The sequence below is a fragment of the Ceratotherium simum genome, chromosome 9, assembly GCF_057802395.1.
Source record: "Ceratotherium simum simum isolate JZ-2026a chromosome 9, ASM5780239v1, whole genome shotgun sequence".
NCBI lineage: Eukaryota > Metazoa > Chordata > Mammalia > Perissodactyla > Rhinocerotidae > Ceratotherium > Ceratotherium simum.
This window is the reverse complement of record NC_141908.1, coordinates 59,740,269-59,751,536: the sequence shown is the minus strand read 5'-3', so window position 1 is coordinate 59,751,536 and position 11,268 is coordinate 59,740,269. Positions and strand designations below refer to the sequence as shown.

Genomic DNA, 11,268 nt, shown 5'->3' with positions numbered 1-11,268 from the left:
CATGGCCTAGTGGAGGAGTATGACGTTATAAAAGAGACTGATAACCAGCCTCTAAGAGGTAGGAAAAAAATGGGGGAAGTGATTTGCCAGAAGCCCAGGGAGGTAAGAAATGCATACAGCTGATATCAAAAATTCTTTGGAGAAGTCTGGTAGAGAGGAGGCGATGAAGCTGTTGCAACAGAGAAATGTGTGGTCAAGGAAAGAAAGTCATTTTTATGGGTGAGATTTGAACATACTTAAAAGCTGATAAGAATTATACAGTTGAAGAGAGTGATAATAAGTAAAATTTTTTAAAAAGGTGGAAATAAATAGCATCACTAGTCTAAGAAGGTGGAATGGCATGGAATCACAAGCACAGTTGATTCATTTTTGAAGTAACAACTTAGAAAAGAAACATTTAAAGATGTTTTCAAAAAATATTTAACAGTTGATTGTCTAAATACAAACCTTATACCTCAAAATTACTATAAAAGAAAATAAATAAATCTCAGATAATACAGTTAAAGGAAAATAAAACAAAGAAACAGTGAGAAGCAAATAAAATTAAAGGACGAAAGCAAAGTAAAAGAGAGAGAGAAGGAGTGGGAGGAAAGCCCAGTCTGTAAATAATGACAATAAAAATGAATAGGATAAATCCATTATTGAAATAGATTCCCAAAATTTGGTCAAATACTGAAAGCCTATAGCTACACACAAAAGATCTACAAGAGATACATGTAATAAAACAAAAGCGACTCAGAGTGAATGAAAGGAAAACGTCGAACAATATTTATTTATTTATGGAGCAAAAAGTTTAACTTGTTATAGAGATAGCTACAGTCTATGATGCAAGTATAATTGTCATAACAGTAAAATGCTGAATAAGTTAGTATTGAAGTATTTATGAAGCAAAACTAAAAAAGACAACGAGAAAAAACTGAAAAATAATGGGCAATTTTACTATAGCTCTCTCAGTCTTTAAAAGATGAAGTATATAAAAGCGAATAAGGATGTAGAGAACATGAATAATATCATTAGTAAAGTTTATTTAATAGTTATATCATGAGTTCTATACTCTACAAAGAGGTGATTCACCATTTTTCAAGTGTCTCTGGAAAATTTATAAAATATTGGCCATATGTAATAACCCCCAAACAACTGTTACAAATATCCTGAAGTAGGCATAACATGATATGAGCCATTTTCATACATCATGGTGCAATAAAATTCCATAAGTAACTTGAACTTCAGATTTAGACTCAGATCTGCAACCATTACCTTCATTTTCAATTTTATGTGGAAGAATAATGGAGGTTTGCTTACCTTGAAAAGATATGTTTAGTTTATTCAGAGAAAAAATATATCATTAATACACTGATTTGCAAAGCCAATGCAAATTATGCATATGTTCTTACTCATTGTGTAGATTTTATCACCAAAGACATGAAGTTTTTCTTCAAGTTACTGCAGAAAACAGTCATTGTTTGTAATCAATGCTGATATTTTCACAAAGTTGACAAAAAGTAGAGAATTCAATTTGCTTGTCCTTAATCAATCGTTTTATAGCTTCATTAAGTTCTTTCCTTAATTTTTTAAAAACATCTCTGGTAGTGAGAGCTTCCCCGATGCACAAAACAGTGAGTAGATCTTGTTTCCAGTACAGCAGCTTGAATACACGGAGCAGTCATTCTTGTTGGATACCACTGCCTTAGCACCATCTGCCCAGAACCCGATACATCACTTGCATGTAACTGTTTATCCGAAGTTACCAATGATTTTAAAATCTCTTCTCTAGTTGTAAGCGTTAATAGAGATTGGCCAAACAACACGTCTTCCTGGGCTCTTTTCTTCAACTTATATCTGTCAAAAAACAAAAGATCAGCTGAGCTGCCAATATCAGGGAATTCATCTTAGAGTCTCCAGGGAATATTATGGACTTTTTTGTACTCAGCATAATAAATGTTGCTCTACATTTGGGCCGTATCTGTCATTGTTTGATAAATTATTGTATCTGACAGAGCTGCCCCATCAGATTTTTTTCCCTTGCTTTGTCCCAAAGAGCTCCACTTGACTGTTTGGCAGTCAAACAGTAATTGGGGTGTCGGCAATTATTTGAGCAGCTCTAACCTTGGCAATTGAACCCAATACTATAAACAAGGCCTCTGCAACGTTTGCAATTTCATCTCCTACCACCCCGTGCTGATGTTTTGGAGTTGCTTGAATATCTTACTGCTTTGCTTTAAAAAATTCAATACTTCCCATGGTAGTCTTTGTACATTTCAAAACTGATGTTTGAGATAAAATGCCTTCTTGCCAGAACATTGAGTGTCCCCAAACACACTACACCTAATGGAAGAAGTTGATGCTCATTGTCAGTCCACTAAAATCCAAATTTCAAATAATTTTCATTATATTTTCGTGATATTTTTGTTTTCTTTGCAGCTGGTGTTTTTACAACAGTAACAGGTGGTTTCAGATGGTTCATCCATTTGGTCTTCCTACTATTCTGAAAACATATGACTGATTTCATCGCAATCGCCATTGCACCTACATTTCCATCAGCATCTTCAGCATTATGCTCTGAAAGACTTATTTATAAAGCACAGATCCATGATAGGTTCAAGAGAAAAGGAAATCAATGAGTATACAGTTCCAGTTGCAATTTATAATTGAATATTTTGCAATTTAAAATAATATGTAGGTGCATGACTGAAAAGAATGTCATAATGATACAAAAATTCAGTATATGAGAATCCATTTTAGCAATGAAACAATCTATACTATATTTACATTCCAATAGTTTAACTACTAAGAGTTTTAATAGCAGCACCATGAAATTCATGTGGGCTATGTAGGTTGCCCACTGTGCTAATTATGTTAGCCTCATCTCATGTGAAAATATTTTGAAATTATAGATTTGATTAAAAGTTAAAATTTTAAAATACACATTTAAATAAGCAACTTTTTAAAAAGTTTGTCTACCACATAAATTATCTTAAATCCTATGGTATGCGTATCATACATTTGGAAACACTGTATAACGTGTAAAAGTATAGGTGCTAAAGTCAGATATTTGGTGATTAAATTTCATCTCTAACACTTGCTAAGTGTAGGACATGGAGCAAGTTACATAACTTCTCTAACCTTCAGTTCTTTTACCCACAAAAAGAACAATACTAGTACCTGTATCATAAGATTATTGTGAAGATTGAATGATATTACCCATGCGTAGTGCCTGGAAGATAATAAATTCTTAATAAATCTTGACCATTATGATGATCATTATGATGACATAAGCACTAGATTTTTATAGACTTTTTTTGTTAACTAAGAGTATTAGGGTTTGTATTTGCACATCAGCCCATTGACTCCAGTCCCTAGGTAATTAAGTAGCAAGCATGTCAGAGAACAAAAGCATAGCTGGTTGTGCTCAAGTGTCTTTTAGCTGGAGTTAATGACTAAAGCAGAACTTTTTATTGTCAAGGTTTTTGCACAGTCTATTTGCATGAATAGTTATATAATTTCCCATGGTCCTGTGACCAATAACCTTGATAGCCCATATTTAGTTGAACACTGTCTACACTAGCTGCTTTATAGCTATTACCCAAATGAATTCTTACAACGCTATGACACTGAGCATGTACCATTACTTTTTCTATTTTAAAGATGAGGATTCTGAGGTGTAGAGAAGTTATGTAACTTACCCATAACCACAAAGCTAGTACTAGGAGAACCACTATTCAAACACAGTTCATTTATAATCCCAGGAAATGAGTTTGTGACAATTATATTTTGTTGCCATTTAACAGAAAACAAAGCCCAGAATTCAGCTGCGTAACAATATTTCCTAAAGTTTATCTAGTAGAATCACATCTCCAAAACATTGGAGGTATCTGAAAAACTAAATATTCCGTAATTAATAGAGATTAACTTTAGATTATTCGCTTTAAAGTTAATACATGTATGAATTTTTCTTTGTTGGAAGTTTTATTCATTTTAAGTATACCTATAAAAATATATTAATGACAGATGACAGAAAGGCTTGAATAATTCTCAGCAATTGTTAGGATTATTTTGCTAAGAATTTTTGTACTCCTGGTAGAAGTTCCCTCTGCACCAATTACAAAGTTTCTGACTTTAAACCTTTGGAAGACAATAACTTGATCAAAAAATCATATTTTTAACTGATATGATGGAAGCTTACTAAATCAACGGAGTCCTACTTGCCCTGTTTCATCAGTTCCAATTCTTTTCAGCTGAGATATCATCTGGACAATAGAATGGCATTTTTCCCAAGTGTCCTTAATATACATCCATATGTTTTTTTCTGAAGGAATATTGCAAGTTAATAAGCCCTCGTATGCAATCCACACATAAATGCTTAGTCTGATCATACATCCATTTCTTCAATAACAAGGGAGCCAGATTACTCAGTGTTTGAGTCTGAACTATCGCCCAGATAAGCTCAGAACCAGGCTGATCCTATTATCAAAGGCTTTTACAGGATGAAGCGATTGTAGCTCAGTTCACATGCTTGGTTCACTTCGCTCTCAGTATAATCACCCAAACTCTATAAGTTGGGCAATATATGTCACTACAGTTTGTGTGAAAGTTACAGTAGTTGTATCTGTTTAAAATGTTGAATACATAGCTGCCATTTTGCCATTGCAAATTGAAAGAATATTCGGTAAGCCAAGCTTAAACTATAGAAAAATTACTGAAATGTTTTCCCAAATTTGAAAACAAAGTATTTTTGTTTTAAAATATTTTAAAACATTTTAAATTTTAAAACATTTAAAAATTTTAGTCTTAAAATTATTCAGCAGTACACAAAGGAACAGTAAAAGTGCAATATTCAGAGTGATTGATATACGACATCACTCCATCATGAAAAATGATGAGGTTATGTTGTACTTTGAAATATTCTGTCATAAATTTCTATTTTTCTTCCATTTTAAAAAATGCATGTGTTAGTTATTTTACTGGACTCTGAGGAGACGAAGTGAACAAAGCAGATACGTGCCTCTCCCCAAGAAGCTTATATTCTAGCTTGTCAATGCAGTCAACTGATAAGGGAATTTCAGTAATTTGGAAAAAATTAAATCATATAGAAGATAACTTTTTAATAGCTTAAATAAAACTTGGAGAGTCTCATGGTTCAGTTTCTAGTGTGTTACAAACAGAAAACAATTATGTAGCTAATACCAAAGAGGCCAGAAAAAATCCCAGATGTTTTGAGTAATTTCTTTTTTTTTTTTAATTTTTTGTTTATTGTAGTAACATTGGTTTATAACATTGTAAAAATTTCAGGTGTACATCATTATACTTCTATTTCTGCATAGATTACATCATGTTCACCACCAAAATACTAATTACAACCCATCACCACACACATGTGCCGAATTATCCCTTTCACCCTCCTCCCTCCCCACTTCCCCTCTGGTAACCACCAATACAATCTCTGTCTCTATGTGTTTGTTTATTGTTGTTATTATCTACTACTTAATGAAGGAAATCATACGGTATTTGACCTTCTCCCTCTGACTTATTTCACTTTGCATTATACTCTCAATGTCCATCCATGTTGTCACAAATGGCTGGATTTCATCGTTTATTATGGCTGAGTAGTACTCCATTGTGTATATATACCACATCTTCTTTATCCATTCGTCCCTTGATGGGCACTTAGGTTGCTTCCAAGTCTTGGCTATTGTGAATAACACTGCAATGAACACAGGGGTGCATGTACCTTTACAAATTGGTGTTTTCAAGTTCTTTGGATAAATACCCAACAGTGGAATAGCTGGATCATATGGTAGTTCTATCCTTGATTTTTTGAGGAATCTCCATACTGTTTTCCATAGTGGCTGCACCAGTTTGCACTCCCACCAGCAGTGTATGAGAGTTCCCTTCTCTCCACATCCTCTCCAACACATGTTGTTTCCTGTCTTGTTAATAATAGCCATTCTGACGGGCGTGAGGTGATATCTCATTGTAGTTTTGATTTGCATTTCCCTGATAGTTAGTGATTTTGAACATCTTTTCATGTGTCTGTTGGCCATCTGTATATCTTCTTTGGAGAAATGTCTGTTCAGGTCTTTTGCCCATTTTTTAATTGGGTTGGTAGTTTTTTTGTTGTTGAGATGCACGAGTTCTTTATATATTTTGGAGATTAAGCCCTTATCAGATGTATGGTTTGCAAATATCTTCTCCCAATTGTTAGGTTGTCTTTTCGTTTTGTTGATGGTTTCCTTTGCTGTGCAGAAGCTTTTTAGTTTGATGTAGTCCCATTTGTTTATTTTTTCTATTGTTTCTCTTGCCCGGTCAGACATGGTGCTTGAAAAGATGTTGCTAAGACCGATGTCGAAGAGCGTACTGCCTATGTTTTCTTCTAGAAGTTTCATAGTTTCAGGTCTTACATTCAAGTCTTTAATCCATTTGGAGTTAATTTTTGTGTATGGTGTAAGGTAAGGGTCTACTTTCATTTTTTTGCATGTGGCTATCCAGTTTTCCCAACACCATTGTTGAAGAGACTTTCTTTTCCCCATTGTATGTTCTTGGCTCCTTTGTCAAAGGTTAGCTGTCCGTAGATGTGTGGGTTTATTTCTGGGCTTTCGATTCTATTCCATTGATCTGTGTGTCTGTTTTGTGCCAGTACCATGCTGTTTTGGTTACTATAGCTTTGTAGTATATTTTGAAATCAGGGAGTGTGATACCTCCAGCTTTGTTCTTTTTTCTCAGGATTCCTTTAGCTATTCGGGGTCTTTTGTTGTTCCATATAAATTTTAGGATTCTTTGTTCTATTTCTGTGAAAAATGTTGTTGGAACTTTGATAGGGATTGCATTGAATCTATAGATTGCTTTAGGAAGTATGGACATCTTAACTATGTTAATTCTTCCAATCCAAGAGCACGGAATATCTTTCCATTTCTTTGTGTCTTCTTCAATTTCTTTCAGAAATGTTTTATAGTTTTCGGTGTACAGATCTTTCACCTCTTTGGTTAAGTTTATTCCTAGGTATTTTATTCTTTTTGTTGCAATTGTAAATGGGATGGTATTCTTAATTTCTCTTTCTGCTACTTCGTTGTTAGTGTACAGAAATGTAACTGATTTTTGTATGTTGATTTTGTATCCTGCAACTTTACCATATTCGTTTATTACTTCTAAAAGTTTTCTGGTGGATTCTTTAGGGTTTTCTATATATAAAATCATGTCATCTGCAAATAGTGACAGTTTCACTTCTTCCTTTCCAATTTGGATCCCTTTTATTTCTTTCTCTTGCCTGATTGCTCTGGCTAGGACTTCCAATACTATGTTAAATAGGAGTGGTGACAGTGGGCATCCTTGTCTGGTTCCTGTTCTTAGAGGGATAGCTTTCAGTTTTTCACCATTGAGGATGATATTAACTGTGGGTTTCTCATATATGGTCTTTATTATGTTGAGGTACTTTCCTTCTATACCCATTTTATTCAGAGTTTTTATCATAAATGGATGCTGTATCTTGTCAAATGCTTTCTCTGCATCTATTGAGATGATCATGTGATTTTTATTCTTCATTTTATTAATGTGGTGTATTACGTTGATTGATTTGCGAATGTTAAACCATCCCTGCATACCTGGAATAAATCCCACTTGATCACGGTGTATAATCTTTTTAACGTATTGTTGTATGCAATTTGCTAGTATTTTGTTGAGGATTTTTGCATCGATGTTTATCAGTGATATTGGCCTGTAATTTTCTTTTTTTGTGTTGTCCTTGTCTGGTTTTGGTATCAGGGTAATGTCAGCTTCGTAGAATGAGTTAGGGAGCTTCCCCCCCTCCTCAATTTTTTGGAAGAGTTTGAGAAGGATAGGTATTAAGTCTTCTTTGAATGTTTGGTAGAATTCACCAGGGAAGCCGTCTGGTCCTGGACTTTTATTTTTGGGGAGGTTTGTGATTACTGTTTCGATCTCCTTACTGGTGATTGGTCTATTCAAATTCTCTACTTCTTCTTGATCCAGTTTTGGAAGGTTGTATGATTCTAAGAATTTATCCATTTCTTCCAGATTGTCGAATTGGTTGGCATATAGCTTTTCATAGTATTCTCTTATAATCTTTTGTATTTCTGAGGTGTCTGTTGTAACCTCTCCTCTTTCATTTCTCCTCTTTCATTTCTGCTTTTACTTATTTGTGCCTTCTCTCTTTTTTTCTTGGTGAGTCTAGCTAAAGTTTTGTCAATTTTGTTGATCTTTTCAAAGAACCAGCTCTTGGTTTTATTAATTTTTTCTATTGTTTTTTTGGTCTCTATTTCATTTATTTCTGCTCTGATTTTTATTATTTCCCTTCTTCTACTGATTTTGGGCTTTGTTTGTTCTTCTTTTTCCAGTTCCTTTAGGTGCATTGTTAGATTGTTTATTTGAGATTTTTCTTGTTTGTTGAGATAGGCCTGTATTGCTATAAACTTCCCTCTTAGAACCGCTTTTGCTGTATCCCATAAGTTCCAGCATGTCGTATTTTCATTTTCATTTGTCTCCAGGTATTTTTTGATTTCTTCTTTGATTTCTTCATTGACCCAGTCGTTGTTCAGTAGCATTTTGTTTAATCTCCACGTATTTGTGGCTTTTCTGATTTTCTTCCTATAGTTGATTTCTAGTTTCATACCGTTGTGGTCAGAAAAGATGCTTGGTATTATTTCAATCTTCTTAAATTTATGGAGACTTGTTTTGTGGCCTAATATGTGATCAATCCTGGAGAATGTTCCATGTGCATTTGAAAAGAATGTGTATTCTTCGGTTTTTGGATGGAATGCTCTGTATATATCTACTAGGTCCATCTGTTCTAGTGTGTCGTTTAAGGCCAATGTTTCCTTATTGATCTTCTGTTTGGATGAATCTATCCGTTGGTGTAAGTGGAGTGTTAAAGTCCCCTACTATTATTGTGTTACTGTCTATTTCTGTTTTTATGTCTGTTAATAATTGCTTTATATATCTAGGTGCACCTACATTGGGTGTGTAGATATTTACAAGTGTTATATCCTCTTGTTGGATTGTTCCCTTGATCATTATGTAATGCCCTTCTTTGTCTCTTTTTACAGTTTTAGTTTTAAAGTCTATTTTGTCTGATATGAGTACTGCTACCCCAGCTTTCTTTTCATTGCCATTTGCGTGGAATATCTTTTTCCATCCCTTCACTTTCAGTTTGTGAGTGTCTTTAGGTCTGAAGTGTGTCTCTTGTATGCAGCGTATATATGGGTCTTGTTTTTTTATCCAGTCAGCCACCCTATGCCTTTTAATTGGAGCATTTAGTCCATTGACGTTTAAAGTAGCTATTGATAAGTATGTACTTACTGCCATTTTTTAACTTTTTTTTTTCTCAGTGTTTTAGTAGTCCTTCTTTGTTCCTTTCTTCTTCTATACAGAATTGATGGTCACTTTAGTTTGACCTCTGTCTGAAAGCTGTACTCTTTAAGTCCCCTCCTCCCTCCTTTTATGTTTTTGATATCATATCTAACCTCTTTTTTGTGCATTTGTATCCATTACGTTCTAATCATGGAAATAGATAATTTCTCCTATTTGTGGTCTTCTCTTTTCCCCTTAAATCAGTCCCTTTGACATTTCTTGTAGCACTGGTTTCTTGGTGACAAACTCCTTTAATTTTTGCTTGTCTGGGAAATTTTTGATCTCTTCTTCCATTTTGAATGATAACCTTGCCGGGTACAGTATTCTTGGCTGTAAGTTTTTTCCTTTTAGCACTTTAAATATATCGTGCCATTCTCTTCTAGCCTGTCAGGTTTCTGCTGAGAAGTCAGCTGATAGCCTTATGAGGTTTCCTTTGTATGTAACTTGACATTCTCTTTCGGCTTTTAGGATTCTCTCTTTATCTTTAATTCTGGACATTTTGATTATGATGTGCCTTGGTGTGGGCCTCTTTGGGTTTATCTTGTTTGGTGCTCTCTGTGCTTCCTGTACCTGGATGTCTGTTTCCTTCCTTAGGTTAGGGAAGTTTTCATCTATTATTTCTTGAAATAGATTCTCTGCCCCCTTGTCTCGCTCTACTCCTTCCGAGACACCTATAACACGGATGTTAGTGCGCTTGATGTTGTCCCAGAGGTCCCTTAGACTGTCCTCAGTCTTTTTAATTCTTTTCTCTTTTACCTGTTCACCTTGGGTAATTTCTTCTAGTCTTTCGTCCAGCTCACAGATCCGTTCTTCTGTATCCTCTACTCTGCTTTTGAGTCCCTCTAATGAATTTTTCATTTCCAGTATTGTATTCTTCATTTCTGATTGGTTCTTTTTTATATCTTCCATTTCTCTGTTGACATTCTCACTGAGTTCATCTATTCTTCTCCCCAGATCAGTGAGCATCCTTAACACTCTTAGTTTGAACTCTCTGTCAGGTAGGTTGCTCATTTCTGTTTCACTTAGTTCCTTTTCTGGGGTTTTGTCCTGTTCCCTTACATGGAATGTATTCTTTTGCCTCCTCATTTTGCCTCTTTCCCTGTGCTTGTGTCTATGTATTAGGTAGGTCAGCTACATCTCCTGCTCTTGGATAGGTGACCTTATGTAAGTGATGTCTTAGGAGGCTTCCAGTGTGCTTCCCTCAGTTCTCAATGTTCCAGGGGTGACCCCTATGTGGGCTACATGTGTCCTTCTGTTGTAGCCTGTTTGCTCTCCCTGTAGGCGCCGAGGGAGGCCGACTTATGCTCCTGGCCAGCTGTTGTTATGCTCAGCTGCTTATAGTTGTTGTGGGCCCTTCATTCTCTTTATCAGGTGTGGGGAGCCCCAGCACAGTTGGCTGCAAGTTCTAATACCACATTTGTGTTGCAGTATTTCTTTTAAGTGAGTAAGCCCCCAGCGTGGCAGGTTGTTAGGCTCAGGGCCTTACAATTGCTATAAGCTTCCAGCCTTTAGGTCTCTTGTCAGCTCTCTGAGGATTGCAGCTGGGTGGGGCTGGCCTCAGGCACAGGAGCACCCAATTGTTTCAGGCTTTGGAAGGTGGGGCGAACCCCCTATGTGGGTCTTTGAGAAACACAAGTCTTCTGCAGCTGACAAGCCCTGCCGCCCACAGGTCCACACACACAGTCAACACAGTCCTGCCCCGTGTGAGCGCCCTGACCTCCCCAAGCGGACCCAGTCTCTCCATGGCGGGAGCCCCACACACTCCACCACCGCCCCACACTCTCCACCCGCTCCTTGTGCACACCCTGCCCCGCTAAAGTCGGCTCAGTTTCCAGGCTGCAGAGAATCCAGTCACCAATCTATGCAGGCCCACAAGTTGCCTGAGGGCTTGTTGTTGGGTGGGGCCAGTCT

The 11,268-nt window shown here is 36.1% G+C and overlaps 1 long non-coding RNA gene across 1 annotated transcript in view; it reads right to left on the bottom strand.

The window, feature by feature from the left end:
• Positions 1 to 916: 916 nt before the first annotated feature.
• Positions 917 to 11,268, bottom strand: part of LOC147916315 (uncharacterized) — a 31,837-nt gene continuing 21,485 nt past the window's right edge. Inside the window, exon 4 of the long non-coding RNA XR_015553232.1 lies at positions 917 to 1,839. This is a non-coding gene — a long non-coding RNA (uncharacterized LOC147916315). The remainder of the gene's footprint in view (positions 1,840 to 11,268) is intronic.